Source organism: Apteryx rowi, unplaced genomic scaffold (genome assembly GCF_003343035.1).
Source record: "Apteryx rowi isolate R43461 unplaced genomic scaffold, aptRow1 scaffold_688, whole genome shotgun sequence".
Taxonomy (NCBI): Eukaryota; Metazoa; Chordata; class Aves; order Apterygiformes; family Apterygidae; genus Apteryx; species Apteryx rowi.
Genome location: NW_020450969.1, coordinates 309052 through 330338, shown reverse-complemented (window position 1 = coordinate 330338; position 21287 = coordinate 309052). Strand labels below are relative to the sequence as shown.

Below are 21287 nucleotides of genomic sequence, written 5' to 3'. Positions count from 1 at the left end.
CATCTGTGCTGGACTGGAAAAAACAGCTCTGATTGGTGTTCTATGCCAATTAAATTTTCATTGGCTTGTATTAAATATTTTGACTTACGCTTTTCTAAGTTCTACTGATATTTTCCTTAGGCCCTTTTAGTCCCAAAATCAATTTATTTTCCCTTCAAATTGAAAAAAAGCCTACACTCCATGTAGCAACAAGTTTATATATCTAAATACAAGAGAGACAGCAAAAGTAGAAAATAAAAATAATTATTTAATATTTAGACAAGATGTGACCTAAAAATGCTATTCAGAATTGATGCCCTTGTTCTGTAGAAAGGCTGTGATCCAGATTCCAGGTACTGTGAACATTGGGATCCTTGCAGAATTTTGCATATATGAATAATTTTATGCACAAGATTAGTGCCATAGTATTTACTGGATATACACATGTGTAAAGTTAATAGAGCTACTCAGGAATGTAAATTTACTTATATGCATCATTGGTAGCATGCCAAGAAGCTGGTATTACATATTACAGTCTGTATAGTAACAACTTGCTCATGTGGCACATGCTGTGTATTTCAGTGCAGTATATTTTGCAAGAAAAAAAAGGGGGTTAAATCATATTTAGCACAAAATTATTAAGTATTACAAGAAGGCACTAGTTTTTGTTACTCTGAATTTGGTGCTTGATTATATCATAAAACAATTGCTGCCTCAACAGAGACTTCATTTTTTATTGAACTAGTTTCTCTAGAAACAGACACAACTCACAACTCACCTCCCTACAGTAAATCCTGGAGAACTCAGTAGGATGTACATACAGTAAGCTTCTGGAAGACAGAAATGGTCTCTTACTATACCTCTGAGGAGCTACCAGTGCTAGAAACCTACCTATTAATGGAGTCTGCAGTACAAATAATAAGCAATAAGAAGGAAAAAATGCTTGCTATAGAATTTGCTCATGAAACAAAACAATTTAAATGAGAATTCTTTCTCATTACATATATATATATATACACACATATATATTTTTCTCTGTATCTGTATATGTATATAGAGACACACATATACATATTCTCTCTTTAAAGCATCATTTATTAAATTCTGTGTGTAAAGTCCAAGGCAATCCCCTTCCTGAAGGTTTACATTTTATACCTCAGTTTATGGTACCCACCTCTGCATTTAAAGATCAAAGCTCACAGAGCTAAAAATACCTCCCCTCATTGCTTATTAACTCCATTTAGCTAAAAGGTGAGTCCCCTTACATTCCCTTACAGACAAGCGGCATAGGTACCCAGCCCCTCTGGGAGGGTGGGCATAGGGTCCGACTCTTACGAATGTCGGGCTGTATGTGCGTAATATGTACAGTTCTTGTAAAATACAGCTTCTCTTGACTTTGAGAAAAGTTGTGGATATTCATTATGAAAAGTACTATGCGCAATTCACTGTAAGGAATCAGGGATTGTGCCCGCAAACCTATAGCTCCAATAGGTTTTATATTCACCTCTTCAGATCTAAAGATGAACCCTTCAGTGATTGTTGTTGKTTTTTTTTTCTCCTGAACTGTCTGGCTGGCAGTTGAATCCTAGGTTACTTATGTCCCAGGAGAACACTGTACCAGTTGAGCTTAAATTTGTTTTAAAGTTGAAGCGATAAGAGAAATCCAGCAGTCTTAACCTTTAGTGTAACCCCCACTAATTTCAACTGTCTGGAGTTAGGTGAAAGTAGAGATTATAGAATTTTGCAGTGATCTTATAGACCCTAAAGTAACATGAATGCTGCAGCTAAAATGATATTACTGTACAGTGATCCCACTTTATTTTAAACTATGAAATAGTCCATATGCTCACAAAGTCCATTGGATATGTCCTTTTGGCACACAGGAACAAATATTTCTGCAGTTAGCCAGGTTCTCTTCCATTTATCAGATGAGACCGAAACTTCTGCAGTGCCACTGGTTGCGTAGTCCTAGCCAATGGTTGCATTTGGTACAATGTGCAACATATGCCTCTTTAAAGATTGATTCCTCAGTTTTGGGCTTCTGGAAATGCTGTAAATTTTACTCACCAGTCCACAGACCAAATCCTTCTTCATGAGCAATAGATACACACAGTCAAGCAGCACAAATCTGCCAGAGGCTCAAAGAATGAGTCCGCTTTTTTGGAGCCAATCCGTAACGCTGGATTCCAAGACTTGGGTTATGTTACACCATGCCATATTTTCCCCAATTTAAGCCACTGTCATAATATTTGCCCAGATGCAATACTTCCATCACTCAGCACATTTCTCAGCGAACTTTCCTGATGAACAATGTCTCTCCCAGTAATATTTTATTGTTCAGATTGTAAGCATACCCGCTGCTAGTCACATAGAAATTATTATTGCTGGGCCATTTAATTCCTGCTTGTTTAAGAAATGTCAGAAGCAAACCTCAGATACAGCTGACTAGAAAATAGTTTTTTGCAAGCGGCACAAAGAGTTGTGGAATCTCCACTCAGCTATAAAGGTTAAAACACGATTTACTTGACTGGATAGCATTTCAGCCAGTGCTCTATGTACTGCACTCAAACGCCAACAGCTCCAATAATAAAAGTTTTATGTTAACTAAATGAATAGATAAATGTAGTAAAAGGTCTTGAAGGCTAACCTTTTGCACTGCTCCAGTGGAAAGTGGGACACCATTGCAGATCAGTGCAGGAAAGACAGCACAGACCAGTAACCACATATTACTTACTTAGAACTCATTTGAAAAATGCAAAAGCAGGCAGCACAGATCAATGCTAATTTAAACATTTTACATTCAAAAGACTCAAGCGGTTGTAGATACCCAGGCCAGGAAGCTTCACAGAGTCATGACCACTGGAAACATCTACTGGCACTCTCAGGAGGAGCCCCACACCATAAAGTGGTGAGAAAATAATATTCCACTTTCAAGTGCAATAACCCTACTTCTGGGATGCCAAAGACACATTAGAGTTGGGTGTGGGTCTTTCTACACAGCATTGCACTCTGCTGCATAAATATACCTTGTGTAGCATTTGATAGATCATCTCTGAACTTTAGTTCTGCATCTTTGTAGGGGATACCAGTGCTGCAAAAGGGTACCCCAAAAGGGTATTGGAAGGATAAATGCAGTAAAGATAATGGTGAGGCTCAGATATTAAGGTACAGAATACATATAATTACCTTTTGCAGAGGACAGCTGTCAGTCTAGATGAGGTTCTTTTCTTCTTTACAACCAGTGTCCACCCCCCTGGAGAGGCATTCACACTCCTTAGGAACCATTTGGGGTGACACAGACCCCTCATTCTCAGATGACATCTCTGCAGACTTTGGGGGCATGTATCTTACTCAGAGTCAGTCTGTTCAGACAAGACACCAGTGCAATCTCTAGGCAAGAGATGTTGCCAGTGCTGCCTACAAGCCAAGCATCATGGTTGGCAGCACAGGATGAGTAGGAGGTAAGTCAGAAGGAGACATAAATGAATAGTCATAAAGCTGAAACACAGCTGCTGCTTAAGAAAACCTTTTTCCCCTCCCCACCTTGCTCAGCATCTCAGCACTGAGTCATATTGCCATGACGTGGTGTACAGCTTGCTCAAGATGCTCTTTCCTTGCTGAGTATCTTGCAAGCAAAAGGGTTGGAGGTGATCATAATTATTTACCAGTGCCAGTGTTTCACACATTTAGGTCTGGCTGCGAATGCTTTGCAATTTCTTGTAAATATGCCATACTTATTTCCCCTAGCAAAGGCTGTTAGCTATACACACAGTTTGTAAATATATGTGATATATACACACATGTTACAAAGAGAGAAAGAGATAACACATCCTTTAGGATAAAAATCATTTACATAAACAAGAAATACCATTTAAGCAATGCTATCTTAATCTATTTAATTGTCTTTAATAGCCAAGAAAAGCCGGCAATCATTTTAAGCCCCAGCTCTCTCGCCTTGATTATTACAGCCACTGATGGTTCACATTTCCCAGCTTACAAGGGAGATGCTGGTGCCAGCCTGACACATGCCTGTTTGGTGCTCTTTTAAAGTGGAGTGCTGGGACATCTGTCAGCCCCAACTACATGACCCCAGCAGCTTCACTCAGCTCCTCCACCTGACTCTCGGCCGCTCAGCAGAGTATGACATTTGCCTGCCCAAGCCAAGCTGGGAAACAGATGGAAGGAAAAGCAAACCAACAGCAGCCTTCCCTGGTGCAGTCCCCAGCCAGATCCCCTATCCACATCCTGCAGCTCCTCAGGTGTTTCATCTGGACCTTGGATAAGGCAAGGGGGAAGGCATCAGAAGAGAGGAGTAAGATTAACTCTGGAAGGAAGCCAGAAGTCTAAGAATAAAGGCTATGCAATATAAAACAGAAGAAAAGAGAATATTAATGAAATTTAAAGAAGCTTTCTGGTGCGCCAAGTCACTGTTCAGTTACATCATTGTGATTCAGGTCAATAAAACCAGTTCATTTTAAATGTTGTCCCCACCTACAAAAAGTCTACCAAAAAAAAAAAAAATCGTAAGATTGAAATCTTCATTCTGAAAATGCAGCCATGCAGATAGAGGCTATTCAAGAGCAGGAGGGCACAGGATGACGTAAGTACAACAAAGATCCAGAATATACTATCCACAATGAACAGGTTCAAAAACAGAAGATGCCCAAAGAAGGGGAGGAAGACAAGATGATTTCTGTCACTTGACCAGAGATGGCCACAAGAGTGCCCTCTGCACTGGGACTGACCTCTAGAAACACGTGTATACTGTAAATAATACTAAAAAAAGTCAGTGATCTCAAGGCAAACAAATGGAGTGCAAGTCTTCATGTAATGCATGAATAGTGTCTCCATGCTCTTTCTATAGCCCAGAAAACTGGGGTGCACCTCTCCTCCTTGCAGGTAACCATATGTGTGTCCCCCTTGCAGAACACTCAGGAAGGAGAAGATGAAACCCATCAATATATTCAAATGTCYTACACAAATAAAAAGGATGGAAAAGGTGGCAACTGTTCACTGCCCCGTAGCAGGTAGCAGCCAGTTCTTTCCTCCTCTTTTACCAAGTTTTGCCTGACAGGACATCCAGGATTGCAYGTACCAGCAATGTGGTACCTCCTCACTCCAGAACTCCCTGTTTAGTCTCACATCTACAAAATTCTCTCAGCCTTCCCCTCCTGTATGCCCTATATCATCTCCTACTCAAGCTCTGCTTTACATAAATGTAATGCTATGAGCAATTGAATTTACTAAATGGCTATAAACCCCCCCCCCAAAGATTTTACTTAAGACACAGTCTTTAGCTTATTGAAAGTGTTAGAGGTGACCTCTGGCATTAAAAGTAATGTGGCAGTAAAGGGGTTAGTATCTAAAGATACATTCAAATCCAGTGTGTGATAGTAATCCAGAAAATGGCAATCATTTTCCAAACCTCCTGTCCAGAATACAGCTATTATTTCTGTGACTATCTCTTTAAGGTGGAGAGTTATAGACAAAGGAGAGCTCTTGAGAGAAGTTAAAATAAATCTTTACTGACTTGTCTTTTAAGCAGGAAGAAAAGTCCATTTACAAAAAGGCTTCAAGGCAAAATGTTACCTGACTTTAGATTCAAACTTTTCATTTATTAGAAGAGATGTAAAGTTGTCTCCAGGTGCTTGATGTTACTTGTTCTGAGCACTAGAAGTAGAGAAGCTACTCCAGGGGAAACAAACTTCCACTCTGGTATTGTTGATCTTAAAATGTAGTGTAGTATATATATAAAATGTCATGTCAATCAGACAGGTACTACTCCAAGATATAAGTTACACACTCACAATACACATATATAGTAGTGCTGTGTAGGCAATAAAGAGAATCTGATCGGCAGTATCTGATTTGTAATAGATAAAGTCAATGCCTTATGACCCCTGTTTAGGGACTGAGGTGCCGACATCTGTGCTGAACCCCTGAAAGGGAGCAAGGTTTTCCTGTTTTGATTTGCTTTATGTTGACACACTAAGCTCTTTTGTTATTATAGTAAGCTTTTTTGTTGTTACAGTAAGCTCATTTGGGTTTTGTTTTACAACCACTGCCTTCAACCTTCAAGAACAGAAACAATTTTTCCACTGAATCACCTGATCAACTTACATAGCAAAATAGAAAATTCAAGATTTACTGCATTTTGTTTCTAAACTTGTCCCAGTAAATATTCTCAAGAACTTTGATCTCTGACAGGTTTGCTGGTTTTGCTAACAATAAAGCCAAACTATGAAAACAAAACATATGGCAGCTGAAATTCCAAGATTGCACAGGTGTGTAAATATACCAGTTGTAACCGAGAAGGATCTCCAAAATTTGTAGATACACCTGTAGAAGCTACTTGAAGCTTTATGTCTGGAACAGGAGTTGAAATACACATGGAAAATCCTCCAGTACAAAGGAAATGGGATAAAAGCCATATTCTAGCTGCATGTAAAATCCACTGCCAAAATAAGAAAATACTTTCCTACTGATCACATGGAAACTAAGCCATTCTTTAATTCTTTTATATCATTGCCAGCCCCAGGATGGAATTTTCCACCTCATAACAGTAGGTTTGAACAAAGGATTGATACATACTGGTCCCAGAAAACAAAATGTTATTGCAAACTTTCAGTAAACAGAGATAAAAGGCCAGATTCTAATCTCAGGTGAGTGACTCTAGCACATGCAGTAGCAGATTTCTGAAAAGCACAATAACATGCTGAACAGCAAAGGGTGGATTGCGTCAAAATGGCCACTAGCCCCTGGGGCCCAGGTGAACTGCCTACCAGGAAGCTGTACTTACATCTCCACCTTGCATGAAGATGTTATTTCACTGACATTTAAGAGCAAAAGAAGCCAGGGGCATGGAAAGGGAGCTCAGCTTCCTTAGAGGTAAAGGCTGATGAATTAGGCAAGGGATGGACTTGAGCAATGACTTTCTGTGAGATTAAGAAACTCAGCTCTTACAGTAAATCATGATTCAGTCCATCCCTGACTTTGATGGCCAGGTGCCTTAGTGTGCTAAAGAAGATTTTGGTCTGCATCTAGCTGAATGCTTGCCCTAGCCAAGGTTTTTCCAATAACAAGTATAAGTCAGCCCAAGGAAATTATGACTCTTCCCTGATAATTTGATAGACTCATCTTGGATATAACTGAGAAGCTGTCAAGGCTCTTGCTCAATTCACCCTGTACTTTTGAGTCCCCATACTTGGTCAAAAAATAACTGCTTGGGATGGAGGAAGGGGAATGCAATGCAATTCAATAAAGACAAATGCAAACTGCTACTCTTATGCGGGAATAATCAAGTGCACAATTATGAAATAGGCAACAACCGACTAAACAGAAAGTTGGCCAAAAAGGGTCCATAGAAATAAAAGGATCAGGAACTGCCCGGAGTCAACATGGTAATTCTGCTACCCAGTCAGCACATTTGTATGTAAAGTGGAGCTTCTTTTATGCAAGCCTTCCACACTCTTCAGAAACCCTAAAGCTCAGGGAATTTACTGTATACTTTTGGGCACCACCCTTCAAGAAAGGAACTAACCATAAAGTGTCCAGAATCAAAGGCAGAAAAAAAAAAAATGAAGAAAAGTTGGAAGAGCTGACGTTTAATGTACTGAACTGGGTATTAAGAGAGACATGATAACCATTTTCAGATATGTAAAAAGGAAATGAATAATATGTTCTTTGTGTTCACTGGTGATAGGAAAATAAGTAATGGGCTTAAATTAAGGGAAGAAGATGTAAATTAATCATGAGGAAAACAAAATATCTTTAACTGAAAGGATAATTAGACACTGCAACAGAACATTTAGAAAGATGACAGAACCACTTGGTTTGGATGTTTTTAAGAACAAATAATGCAAACATCTATGAGAAAGGCTCCCAGGATAACCCAATCTCTCTCAATAGCAGGATGGAAAAGAGGACCTCTCAAAGTCCCTTCTCACTGTATTTACCATGATTGTACCATAGGAACATTTTACGGTGATTTTTCTCCTTTTGGGGGCAAATTTTTCACATTTGTGATACATTGAAGGGATGTAATTGTTACACATAGAGATGGTTCAAATGCTTCTGGAATTCTTGGACAGATTAGCCATCATTTGGGAAAAATGTAAAAAGTAATTAAGCTTCTATCAGAGTGAGTGGAAGCAATGCTTGCTACTGCCCAAAATGCAAGCTTCACTTCATGCTAGTCAGAAACTGAGCTATGTGGAGGGAGAAATGGGCATATTTGTTGTGGACATATTGCAAACACAGAGAACTGATTACTGTTTGAAGAAGGCATCATCACCCAGCCAAAGCCTAAAACCCCCCATACATAAGCACAGATGGCAGTGGGAAATCTGACAAGCAGAGAAGAACTTGTGGGGTCCAGAGAGAATTTCTGAACTAAAAATTGTCTGGAAAAGAGAGAGCGAGAGAGACAGAAAGACGGGGGGGAGGGGGATCTAGTTCTATTTGTGTGTTGGAAATTCACTTCTGAAAGTTTAAGTCAGTATATAAGTTTGCAAAGACTTCATTGCATTATTCTGAAATAAAAAAGATTGACAGCAGAAAAAAAACTGAGGTGGGGGAAGCGAACATTTGTATAGAGAAATAATGTGTTCACAAGGATTTTTTTAATCTCATTTTCTGATATTTGAGATAGTTTGAACAAGTGATTTCCTTTCCTGTCACCTAGCTTCTTCTCCCGTTGATCCTCCTGCAAAAATATAATCCTTTCTTCTGGCAGTTCAGCTCCCTGCCCTGCAAATGAACATAAATGTTAAAAAAAGAAAAAATTTTAAAAAAAAACACAGTTGGACACTTGGAATACCTGGGTATCTGCCTTTTCCTATTAGCAAATAAGTATTAAAGTCTAACTAACTCATTTATTCCAGTGCAATATAGAATCACTTAGTTTGAATCAATAGGGTTATTCTCAATTTATATCTGAACTTGGCTTTTATGTTTCCATTCATTTTCCCAGGTATTAGTAATGATCCCTGTTACATGTATTTAAGTATCTCATCCATTGTACTGAACTGGGAGTTTATAGAGAAGCAAAGGGGGGAGAAGAATACATTTTTTTTAATTGAGTCTTGGGTTTTTAAAACAAAGAAGGAAAGTTTTTCATTTGTATGGTCCCTAAAGATGACTTTTACTACTAGTAGTAGTATACCCATCTTTCTTAAAAGCATGCTAATTCCCTAGAGAGCAAAGCTGCGGTCCCCTCATCTTTTCCCATATTCCCTCATCATAACTGCAGAAATGACCCTTTTTCAAATTACCAGACAACAGCAGCACAACAGGCAAAATGTACTGTTTGTGAATGTATTGCCTGAAGAAAAAAGCATTACCGTCACAGTAAGCAGGTTGTATTCCAGATTACAGTAACAGTCTAAACACATTGGCAAGGCAGATCCAACACTATGAAAAAAAGAAAAAGAAAAACCCTTCGGATTATGTCCAAAACATTAGGAATATAACTATCACTGGTCAGATTTTCCACTTACCATATGCAAGGGTTTTAGTATATTATTCTCCACTGATTTTCTGTAAAGCTTCAACCTGCAGCCATTCTGCAGACATAGAATAAAATAGGTTTTTACATGTATTATGCATCCTTTCTGAGAACTTGGATACAGCTTTGAACCAAACTTGGAAGGCAAATGCAGTGAGCCAGAAGAGGAGTTTCCTCAGAAACCCAGACTCACAGGTATTTGAAGGTTACTTCTGACAATTGTCAATGCAGTATGGAGAGGGAGAGRCTGAAAACTGAAGTCAGGCTGGAAAGCTGATTAGGAGGAGCTGGGTGAATTTCTGGTGGCTCCAGGTAGAGGGGAATAATGAGGAAAACTCAGAAGCAGTGCTGTTCAGAGAAAGCGAAGGAGTAGGGAAAGGGAAGGAAGCAGCACTTGAGAGTGAAGACTGGGAGAGAGTAAGCCCAACATCCCCTGCCAGGGTCTAATACAGTGGGAAAAGGAAGAAGGGAGGAGTAAAATAACATGTATTACCCCCCTGCCACACACACACACACACACACACACACACACACACCAGCTGGCATAAAACAGGGTGGGTAGCATCCCAAGGAAGAAGTGCTCTTCCACTGCCCAGCAAAGAGTGCACACATTCTCACAGAACAGGAACTTCCAAAGCAAGTCTAGTGATTCATACTGTTAAACTGACCTTGACTTTATTTAGCATTTGCATGGTGCTCAGCATATTCAAATCACAGCACAACACTCCTCACCGCACAGCACCAGACATAAGGTGAGTTGGGTGTGCTGTGGAGAGCCTGGGGCACTGAGTAGACTATGGTGTAGCTCAGAAAACATGTTACTTGAGCTCCAGCTCAGCACTTTAAACACAATTAAAAGCATCACCTTTTTGATGGATGGACAATCCTTAAATTTTGAATAATCCATATGCCCACGTAATGAGGTTTAAGTACCTCTGCTGCTAAAGGAGCACCTCTCACTGAAAACATTTGCCATTTCCACCACAACATTTTGTATTCAGAAATGGCACCAAGCATTTTTTGCAGTGGTAGGAGTCCTCCACTTGTTCCTGTCTGACACTACTACCTAACATTTCTTATTGGACAAAGTTGTCTTCATAAAACTAATATCCTGCAGCATGTCACTCTATTCATTTCAGTGTCCTTTATCTTTTTTATTACCTACCGATTTTTCTGCCAAGACCTTTTCATGATTGATCTGTTGCAACTTTATTAGAAACTGTTCACTTACATAAGGCTTAGGGGTCACATTTATTCCTGATGCAATTAAACTGACCACAGTGGCTTTTTCCCAAGAGAAAAATTGGCTGTGTACATTCAGAATAAAAAATAAATTCCAAAATTATTCAGTTGTTTCAATATTTCTTGTTTTCCCTCTAGAGAGCTCAGGTGTATCTCAAGCCAGGAATCTTGGTTTTGTACACATCCTTTAGCATTAGGAGATATCAACAGTAATTACTCTGGGATCTGTGAGTTAGTTAATTGGATTTAAAATATTCTGATCATGAATCTGGATCAGACCTGGTTTTGAATCACAGGTGGGTTGAACTGCTGGTGTAGGAGATATGCAGGAAACAATAGTTAGCTAAATCCCCATCTGCATTTCATTCATTATCCGTTGTTACAAAGGCAACATAAATCCTAAGGTAGAATCTAAAGTCACTTATAACTATAGTCTTTCTTCCCATGCCCGTCTTATCACRCACTTCCCTCTTCTGTTTCTTTTGTTTTGCATGCACCTTCCTACCTCCTTCTACCTCCAATCCGTGAGAGGTTAGTTTATTACACCATTTCAGAATTAAGTAATAGGTTTTCCTTTAACTCATGTGTCTTGTTCACCTCCTCACCTTCTTATCCTCTCCTGTCTGCTCTTCATAATTACTGTTCTCTTTTCCTTTCTGGAAACTAGCCATAAATCTGCCCAAGTTTGAATCTTCAAACTGTTTTCCACCTGAAACTCCAAACATTGCCAGTTCCTCTTCACTGCATTACTTAACACTAGGACTGGCCCCTGGGATTTTCATGAGAGAAAAGAGAAGGCTGTGACTAAGTTTTTTGACAAATGTGAGCTGTGAGAGGACAAATCTGAAAGAACAAAAGGAACACTTTATCCCTCATAGCAGCAAGGAAACTCAGACAGCTGTAAACTCTGCCTGGTTGCTAATATTTAAGAATATTTTAACCGTTTAATACACAGATCTAGGTATACATAGTCCCTTAAAGAGAACATGGATAAATTTTAGGCTGTATGTTGCACTTTATATGGGCATCAGCTATTTAAATAACCTTTGCAAGAAAAAAACCTCACTAACAGAAGTACTTAACCAGGAAAATAACTTGATTTGACCAAGGGCATAGCAAAGATAGGTGTCGTGCTGCATTACAGCCCTGCACCCAATCCACTGCCTGTCATGCTATAAAAATGTTCTGTTTTGAGAGCAGAAGTTAGTCAAACCTCACCAGTGTGCCCCGGGTAACGCTGAGCAGGGAGTTCTGCTCACTTCAAAGAGTCGCTCCTGTGACTTTACTCCTCCAGCTGTAAACAACTGATGTGATGGTTTCATGGCCTCCAAAGGCATTGTAGGGACAATGTAAATAACCTATGCCCTCTCTGAAAACCAAACATAAAAATGTCAGCTGTAAGAATAAGTGTGTTTTGGTCTATGTCAGTTTGTGTTTATAAGGTGCCAAGGAAAGTAATTATCGCAGTCATGAAAAATGGGGTGCAAAGTGTCCTTTAGAGTCTGAAGCTGGGAAAGCACAGAAGGCAAAGCATCCTCTGCAATACTATTTGCTAGAAGGCAACAGAGGAAATATAATTCTGTAAAATTTGCCTTTTTAGGCCATTCCCATGCAAATAGAAGGGGGATAGCACCAAGTGATCATCACCAACTATCTTTGTGGAAGTGTTTATCAGAAAGCAAAAACATCAAACTCCATCTTAAGTATGCTTCACATTTAGCAAGTCCTCAGGAAAACAGTGGTGGTGAATCTTTGCAGGCAGGCCAGAGGTCGAAATTGTTTGCATAAGCCACCTGCCAATTAATTCTGAGGAACATCAGTAAAATAAAACACCTGTTCGTAGGCAATTTGCCTGGGGGGAGAAGGGGCAGAATTCAGTTTAGGGCATAAATAGGTAATCTGATGCAAATACTCTGCTTAGTTATTTCTGTGCCTTGTGATTTACTTTCTCACACATGCTGGAACTGCTTCATTTCTACTATCTGTAGTCTATGAGAAAAGACACTTCTTATTTCTATTTCCTTCTCTTTTCCTCAGTTGTACATCTATACTTAGGATTTCATTCCTACTTCATCTTTACTGGCCAGCAAGTTCAGTCTCTATTCTTTAAAATGAAGTTGTGGGGGAAAGAGAAGGTGTGCCAAGAGCTATATTCTCTGAGCACAAGTTCTGTAAATCTGCAGATATAACACAGCAAAATGTTAAGTTCTTCCAACATCCTTCCAACAGCATAAATGAATCCATCCTTTTTATCCCCTGGAAACCAACTGCAGAGTACTGCAATCTGCAGCCTCTTCATCCACCCTGGGGATCTTTCCCTCCTTATTTGGACTAAGGAGAGAGACAATTTGCCCATCTGTTTAAATGTGGTTCTGATTAATATGCTGTCAGGCACCCTGAAAACACATTGATATCAACTAGCTAATGTGAAACTTGAGCTAGTTAATGAGTGCCTGTACACACTCCTGCATGAGTGTACATGCACAYGTGTTGATATGAGTGTGCATGCATGTGTCCCAATACAGGACTCTTCCCTAAAGCAAAACAGAGGGATCCCCCCCAGAAAGATGGCTGGGACTGCAACTAGGTCAGATTGCACCTTTTGCGCTTCCTCGGGAGCCGGCACAGCATCAGCAGTACTTCTCTGTATTAAGTATTTAGATTTGTCATGTCTGCACCCACTGATGTAGGAATTATGATAGTGGCACCAGGAGCAGTGATGGAAGGATAATTAAAAAATAATTAACAAGAATAATTTGCAAGGGGCCAAGGGACAAGAGCTTTTATTTCATCAGCTGGTGTGATTAAAAAGGTATGCAATGCTGCTGTAAGAGTATCCCTTTTTTAAAAAAATTCAGAGGAGGGAAGGCATAGAGGGAATAATTACCAATTATTTTCTTTCTTTTGTTCTTTTGTCAGACTAACTTGTATGACCAAGTAGTTTCCTCCAAGACAAGTAGTTAACAAATCACCTACCCCCCACTCTGTAGAGTAGCTCTGGCAGCATGTTAATATCTGATGAAGAACACAGCTGCACAGATAAAAGGAAAGACAAGTAGCAGAACAACAGACTCACTGCACTTTAATGCCCCTGGATGGGGTATGATGGGAAGAGGGGAGGAAATCCTACTGCAGCTCCTGTCAGCTGCTCCTCTCTCATTTGAAATTGTTTATAACTTCATGAAAGAGGAGAAGAAAAAGGAGAATGAGTTTTCACATGATATTTTGTGGGGTTTTTTTGATTTCTGAGGCTAAGAAAGATTACACCCTATCTGTAAAAGATACATGCTATAAGGCTTGTTTTCAGCCCGTCACATCTTCTTAGCTGCTGATTATCTTCCCCTGGCAGAGGCAGCTTGCTACATTATCTAGTAGCTCCCTGCTGCTGGTTGTGGTTGTTGAGCTGTGCATAGCACCGAATGGCTGTCCAGTTGAGAATAAATCCCACAATAAGAGAAGAAAACCCACTGAGCTTGTGTATTTCTCTGAAAATGAGCCAGTATCTTTCATTTGAGTATTTTACCTGTTGTACCTTTTTACTTGCAAGTACTGTGGCCACCACTGCAATTCCTGTATGTGGATGGGAGCCTACTGTCAGCCTTATCATGGCCAGGACCTGCTTACTCCGGCTTAGAAGCGCAGCTTTTTCCAGTGTAGCTTCAAGTCCCAAACCTGCTGCCATTCCTTCAAGATATGTTGATCTGTGGTTCCCTGCAGCTCCCTGTTCCTCTGGCATTGCTTTTGTATTTGGCCTCTGCTAGAAATGTGATTAAAAAGGTACAGGTAGCAAAATGGTTCAGAGGTGTAAGAACTAGCCAAAAACATAAAACAAGCCAGATGAGAAGCCTTCTGTTATTGAAATACCACACAAAGAAAGAATGGAAATCCCAGGTCAGCATTTGAGCTGTAGATTTCATGCTAGATTTTCAGGCCAGTACAGCATGAACACATTTCTGGGAAGTATCCAAGGCTTTGAATACTTTTCTAGATCTTTCAAGTTCAACAAGCATTAATGACTGTATGAAACATGCAAATTAAGTGCCATATGTGAATTCAAAATTAAAAACCTTATAGAGAACAATGTGGAAATATACATTCCAGATGCATTTCTGCTTGGACGCTACCAGAACAGCAGCTTTCAGGATTTTGCCAGGTTCCCCTATTGTAATTCTATCCTCTCTTTTGAACAATTCTCTATGTAAATGACGACAGGGCAGTTAAGCACCGTGATTGTTAAATGCTTCCGACTGCTCAACAGCTGGTATGTTTTTATCTGAGGTTTTCAAATTCAGCATATTTATCTGTACTGCTTTTCAGTCACTGCTAAGTGTCTGCTTCTCACCAGTCCTAACAAATATCTCTTCTGTAAGTTTGATCTTCCTGCTGTCACAGGTATTGTACAATATAAAAGCCGTGCTCCTAACAGCTGAGTGTATCTAGTCACATGCCAGATGCATATTCAGTTCTTGTTCCTCATATTCCCATTCTCTTCAGTGCAAGGAGTAGGAACGAGTTACCGGGCAGTGCACCAACAGCCAAGGCCTTGCTTTCACTGCACTGGAGAGCCTTATAATCACAGTGAGGTTTCTCCAGTGCTGCTAGAATACAGCACGTACCAATGAAACGAATTATCAGCAAGTACTCAGAAGTGATCGTATCACTCCTGCAGATTGCACTTGACCCAAGCAAGCTTAATTGCCATGCTTAGTCTCTATACACATTTGCCTTGCATTAACAACCATTTCCAAAAGAAAACATGAGACTCCCTAAGTCCTCATTTTCCAAATGGGCTGTGTTGATTTCATGATGCTGAATTTTTTTCTTCTTCTTCTTCTTTTGTAATCACTGAAGTCTCCTCTACACAAAGGAAATTCTCACATTACTTCAGAATCACCTGTGATAAAACATAATGAACCCAAAAGTGGATGGCACAAGAGCTGCCATGACAGATAACACCATTAAAAAACACCTTAAACTTTTCCAGAGCAAATCTATTCAATGTGCTACTTCCAAAAATGCAAACCTCTTTACATTAGGACTCTGCCAGAATAAATTGGAGCCCACAGATGTTAGAAACAATGGGAAAATATTAAACATCAGCAAGCATTACAAAGCCATTTTCTGAAGCAAGGAAGGCTCCAAAGTCATCCTTTTATTCATATGGGTATATAAAACCCTTTGAAGTGTACAGCACTTTGACAGAGGGCTGCACGGCACAGCTATCTCCCCTAGCACATGACACTGTCAGCCTGCCTCAGCACCTGCCAGATAGGGCCAGCTACAGTAGCCTGAGCTTCTTTACCCCTTTCAACCAAAAAGTCTGCATGTACCAGAAAAATGCCAAGAGCTGCTTAGACAAACTCTGCAAATTTTCAAGACTTTGTATTCCCATAAAGACCTCTGCCTAGTAAAATCTACCAAAATGCAGTTCAAAGAACCTATGGAGTTGGCTGGGATGGGTGGAATTTCTCAGCTACCAATGTAGCATTTGCAAATAGTGGTGCAGTATCTACCAGTGTCTCAAGAAACACCAGTCAGTGAATTTTCAGACTCACTGGCACAACACAGTGAGGAGCAGTTTCTGGTTAGGCTGGACTTCTAAACACAGATGTGCATTATTTATAACTTGTACTAAATTAATTTTAGATTTGACCTCTCTTTAAAAAAGAGACTATCACACCATTTTCAAAAGGAATTGTCTCTGAACTTTTGGAACATTTTATTCTTATGTTTACAAAAACATTGAACTTTTGACTTTTTGCTTTAAAATGTTATACTTACTCTTAAAAACCTGAAAGTTTTGTTAAAACAGTTTCAATCCAAAACAAACAAAGAGAAAAGCATTTCATTTTGGCCAAATAAAACTTTTCATTGCAGGGGAGCGGACAAGGAGCAAACAAGAAGCTACAGAAAATATTTCCCACTGGTTTGATTCAGTCTCTTAAAAATTGTATTTGTGCCCATCGTTACTCCTGAATACAACAGATCACATCCATCTTCTGCAAAAATCTCAGAGCTATCATAAAGAGATAAGTGCAAGAGTGCTCATATATGAGCAAGTGCTCATGTAAGATGAAGGCCAACACTGCAAAGAGAAAAAGTAAATATGAGTTAGCCAGGAATAGGTTTAGACTGGAAATTAGATGAAGGTTCCTTATTCATTAAAGAGCTGAGGTTCAGGAACAGTTTTCCCATAGAAACAAAGGAGAAGAAAACCCACCTACTCTAACATCGACCTTGCCACACATATGAAAGAGGTTAGGAGATCTGACATTTCACAAAGCACTAGACTGGTCTCTGTAACATAGGATACCTCATTCTTTCTCAATCTCTCACAAGAGTCACCATTTAGAAGAGTAATTTCAGGAGACAGGGAATAAAAACCTGCAAAGTGATATGTATGCAGTTTATAACGGTCTCTGTGCACACACACAGAAAACAACTTAACACAAAATTGGTTGCTATGTTGGGATGAACAGAGTAGCTCTCAGCAGAGGAATAATCCTTCTAGTGCCATTATAATTTCTTGAAGGAAAAGATAGCAAGGCAGCCACAGGCTGCTCTATAGAAGCATTGCTTACTGGTTCTATGGTAAACATCTTGAACTGTTATAATATGGTTTGTTGAGAGAACAAGAATTGTTAGGTATTGTGTAAAAGTTTCTGCTCAAGGATTCAGAGATGTCAGAGAACTGCAGCAAAATAAGAACAAAAGGAATAAAATTTGGGCTGGAAGTGACTGTGAAAACTCTGACTTGTACAGGAAAAAAAGGGTTCTCAGCTGCTCTTTTGACAAAGAGCAATCTTCAAGAGAATGTACACTGAGGCAGTGAACCCAGAATCCAACGCAAACTTTCTCATAATAATCTCTTTTGTTATTATTTAAGAAAAAAGAAGAAATTCAGTGTTATGCCATTTGTATCAGAATGAACCCTGTACTTTAGGAACAGAGGGCTGGTTAGCTGTCCCAGGTTACTGAGTCCTATCCCCTGCTGCTGCAGACATAAAAATCACTCATAAGCTTACCCCAGCTGCCAGTGAATTTTGGCTAGCGAGAGCTGCTCCTCCTGCCCTGCCATCAGGGTCGCGGTGGGAGCAGAAGGAGCTGGTGGAAGCAGTGGCCAGGCACCACCACATCACAATACTGCTGGCACCTCCAAAAGAAGATGAGGTGCTGACACCTGGTGATGCTTCTACCCCTTTCACAAACTTGATGTAGAGGGCAAAGCTTTTGATTAATGTTAACAAATTGAAACAAGCAAATCTCACCCTGGATTTCTCTGATTTGTATCCTGCAAGGTTTTCATCATAATTTTCCTTTGCCTCAGACCCTTCAGCCTTCCTAGGCCAATGCTGAAGCATATTTTTCCCATATTATCTAGAGTGACTCCTTTATTTCCATGCAAATTGACAACTGAGATTTCTGAAGTGGGAGCACTTTCCTCTTATGAACAAGACTATATCATCCAGCTGTGTTCAAGAATCAGGCAAACATTCATCAGATGATAACCTATGGTGACTATCCAGATGAAACATACTCAGTCCAATAACCTAAAGTGAAACCCTCTGTTTTCCATTACTTACTCTCTAGCACATCTGTTCCGCTAACAGAATTTCTTATAGTGCTGAACTTGAGAGAACTGGAAAAGCTGGATATAAAGAGAAGGTACCTACCACTGCCAGGTATTATAAGCATTGTACTTATTTTTTCTACACAACAGGATTGATTCCCTCAAGAATTTAGAGGTTGTACTTTAATTTTTCTGGTTCTTTCAGCATCGGAAGTGGTAATCTTCAACAAGTCTAAGTTAATTAAGTTTTCAAATCACATTGATACTTGTTTGTTCATCTCCCCCATGCTACTGCAAAAATCTCCACACAGTCCTTTTAGCACCTTTGAGGGGGTAATGCCAAGAGAAAAAATATATATATTTCTCAAGAAGTTGGTAGAGATCAAGCAATGTAAACAAGTGAGAAAACTAACACAGTCCTGGGTTTAGAAACCCAATGTAGGATATAGAATTTTGGTTAAAAGACTACACAGATAGATGTTCACAGATGTACAGTGACTGTTCATTGATAATGCATAACATCACATATAATAACAAAGGGAAAAAACAATTTGAAATTTTATTTAGAATTACATTTTTGTGTATACTGACACCCTTGAGAAAGCAGCCTATTGTGATATAAAAAGGACCATATTGACCCCTTCTTGCTTTGGCAGTTGGGCTGGCGATAACTGTCTCTTTTTATTAATATTGTTTTTATCTAGAGCTGTAATGGCTATCCTGCATAGGTGAAATGAAAGACATTTATTTCATGCCTAACACTTCACTGGGAGAAAAAAAAAAAATCAATGATGTGTTGCACTAATTTGCTGAATAACTTCTTGCTGTTGAGGAGAAACAGCCCTGGAGGGCCAACCTCCTCACCTGGCATTCAGAAACTAATTGCAAATTACTGTGCCTGGGATGTTGAATCTTACTGTTGAGTATGCTGTGGTCTACAGCTCTAACATGACCAGCAACAATGCTATCGATTATGGAGCAGTTCCTAGAGGACAACCTAAGCCTTTCTTACAGCACTAATCAGCATTTTCATAAAAAGTAACGGAAATCATGGAACAGCATTTGCAAACCCAAACAAGCAGTCAGATATTAGGCCTGTCTGGGTGAGCTCACTCTGCTGAGTGATGAGCTAAGACATTATCATCTCCAACCACTAGCAGCAATGAATTTAACAAAACTTAAAAAGCAATTCCTTTCCACTCAGTCCTCCATAGAGAAACAGAGAGATTTACTGGATGTTTTCAAACCAAGATTCCTATCCAAGACACGTAAAGAAAAAAAGGGATACTTCTCCCCCTAGCTAGGGTTCTACAGTAGAAGATATTGCATTCCTATGGAAACTAAGGACATGTCTATACTGCAGTACCAGGCAGTATAATCAAAATATCCTACGTCACTTCCTCAGACCACTGCCAGCTGCAGACATACAGCAACTGTGTCTCTCAATGCAGGTTATAAAATCTGTATGGAAAACTTAGGAAATAATTGAATGGGTTTAGCAGCCTTCACTAAGCTTTATACTGCTGTAACAATGCTGATAATGCTAATTTAAAGATAGCTCAGGTCTTGTCTAAAGGACAACTCTCCATATACCACCTGAAGAAATAATCTGAAATAACAGCGGTCGAAACCTAATTGCAGCTTCACATCTTCTTAAGTGCCAATGTGGCTAGAGACTGCTCTGAGCTTCCTCATGCTTTTTCAGAGGGCAATGCCAAGCCAGTGTTTGTCGTGCAACAGACTTGTCTATCTCAGATCCCTGAAGCTGGTGAGTTAAAGAGGGAGCTAAGGGAGACTCGCAAAGCAGAGGCAGCAGCTTCCTAAGCCTGCTGAGCACAAAATAGCTTACCAAACAAAACACCTCTGAAACAAAAGGATTACACAAAATAAGAAAAGCTACCAGTACCTTTGAATGTGTTACTCTTAATTTCTCAGAGCTCTAAGCTATGTTCATGAAAGTAATTAGGATGTGGGAGAATTAGACCACAAGAGCAGTGCCCTGATTGCTCGTTTTGCCGGGACTAATTACATGCTGAGCATGGCTCAGGCTGTCCCTTTGCACAAAGTGCTGGTGTCACCACAGCATCCCATCTAAGGCTAAGTTTGCAGCCTGTGGGAAAACAGCAAACAGATTTGATTACTTGGCCAGGTCAGCTTCAGTAAACTTTTATTAACATTTGGATTTTGGCGTCTGATACATCGTCAGGTGTCGTTAACTCATAGGCCTCTTTTTCAGATGCAGGAAGGAGCATTTCCTTCCGGGGATGGCAGTTGTGAATCTCAGTTTAGAAATGAGTATGCTTTTCCTTCTCTGCTGCTGGAGTAGGGCCCAAATTGCCCACAAGGCAGCATACCTAGTTCTGGGTCTCAGGAAGTTCTTGTTCAGGCATGGTTCTCCAGATAGTTTCCACCCTTTCTATTACTAGCAGCACTGCTGTCTTCTCTAGATAGCTAATTGGCTTTAGCCCTGGCAATTCTGGATAGCAGATTGAAAATGAGCCAACAATGTCACACTGCTGTGAAAGAACCAAATACCGTATGGGGATGAGATCATAAAAATGTAGCCTGCAAGACACGTGAAGTAGTGCTGTTCCTCTGCTTAATGCTGATAAGGCCACCACTGGAACACTGTATTTCAGGTGTCATCACCAGAAGAAAGGCTTTGAATAACTGCAAAGTCTAAAGAGCAGCCACAAAAGTAACTGGGAAGGCTGGAAAGCATGAAAGAACTAGGGTTGCCTAAGCTAAAGAAAAAATGACTGAATAGCCTCAAATATGTAAAAAGTTGCTGAAAAGAAAAAGAGAACAAGCTGCCCTCCTTGTTTATGGTAGATGGAGCAAGAAATAATGGCATGTAAGTTGTAGTAAGAAAGATTCAGGTTAGACCTCAAAAAGATAAACAAATTTCCAAAAATTGTTGGCATACAGGTAACTGATCCCGTTTCATATGGTAGGTGGATGAGCTATTAATCTCCTGAGTCTCCTCTGAGG

At 39.8% G+C, this 21287-nt stretch overlaps 1 long non-coding RNA gene across 9 annotated transcripts in view; it reads right to left on the bottom strand.

The window, feature by feature from the left end:
• Window positions 1–1006: 1006 nt before the first annotated feature.
• Window positions 1007–21287, bottom strand: part of LOC112975741 — a 52976-nt gene continuing 32695 nt past the window's right edge. For 7 of the 9 annotated variants that reach the window (XR_003256724.1, XR_003256723.1, XR_003256729.1 and 4 more), the window contains 3 exons: window positions 9477–9542; window positions 9321–9390; window positions 1007–8727 (listed from right to left, as the gene is read on the bottom strand). This is a non-coding gene — a long non-coding RNA (uncharacterized LOC112975741). Of the gene's footprint in view, window positions 8728–9320; window positions 9391–9476; window positions 9543–13802; window positions 14023–14258; window positions 14470–21287 lie in introns of those variants that run through there. The other 2 variants (XR_003256731.1, XR_003256728.1) reach the window with 2 other exon arrangements.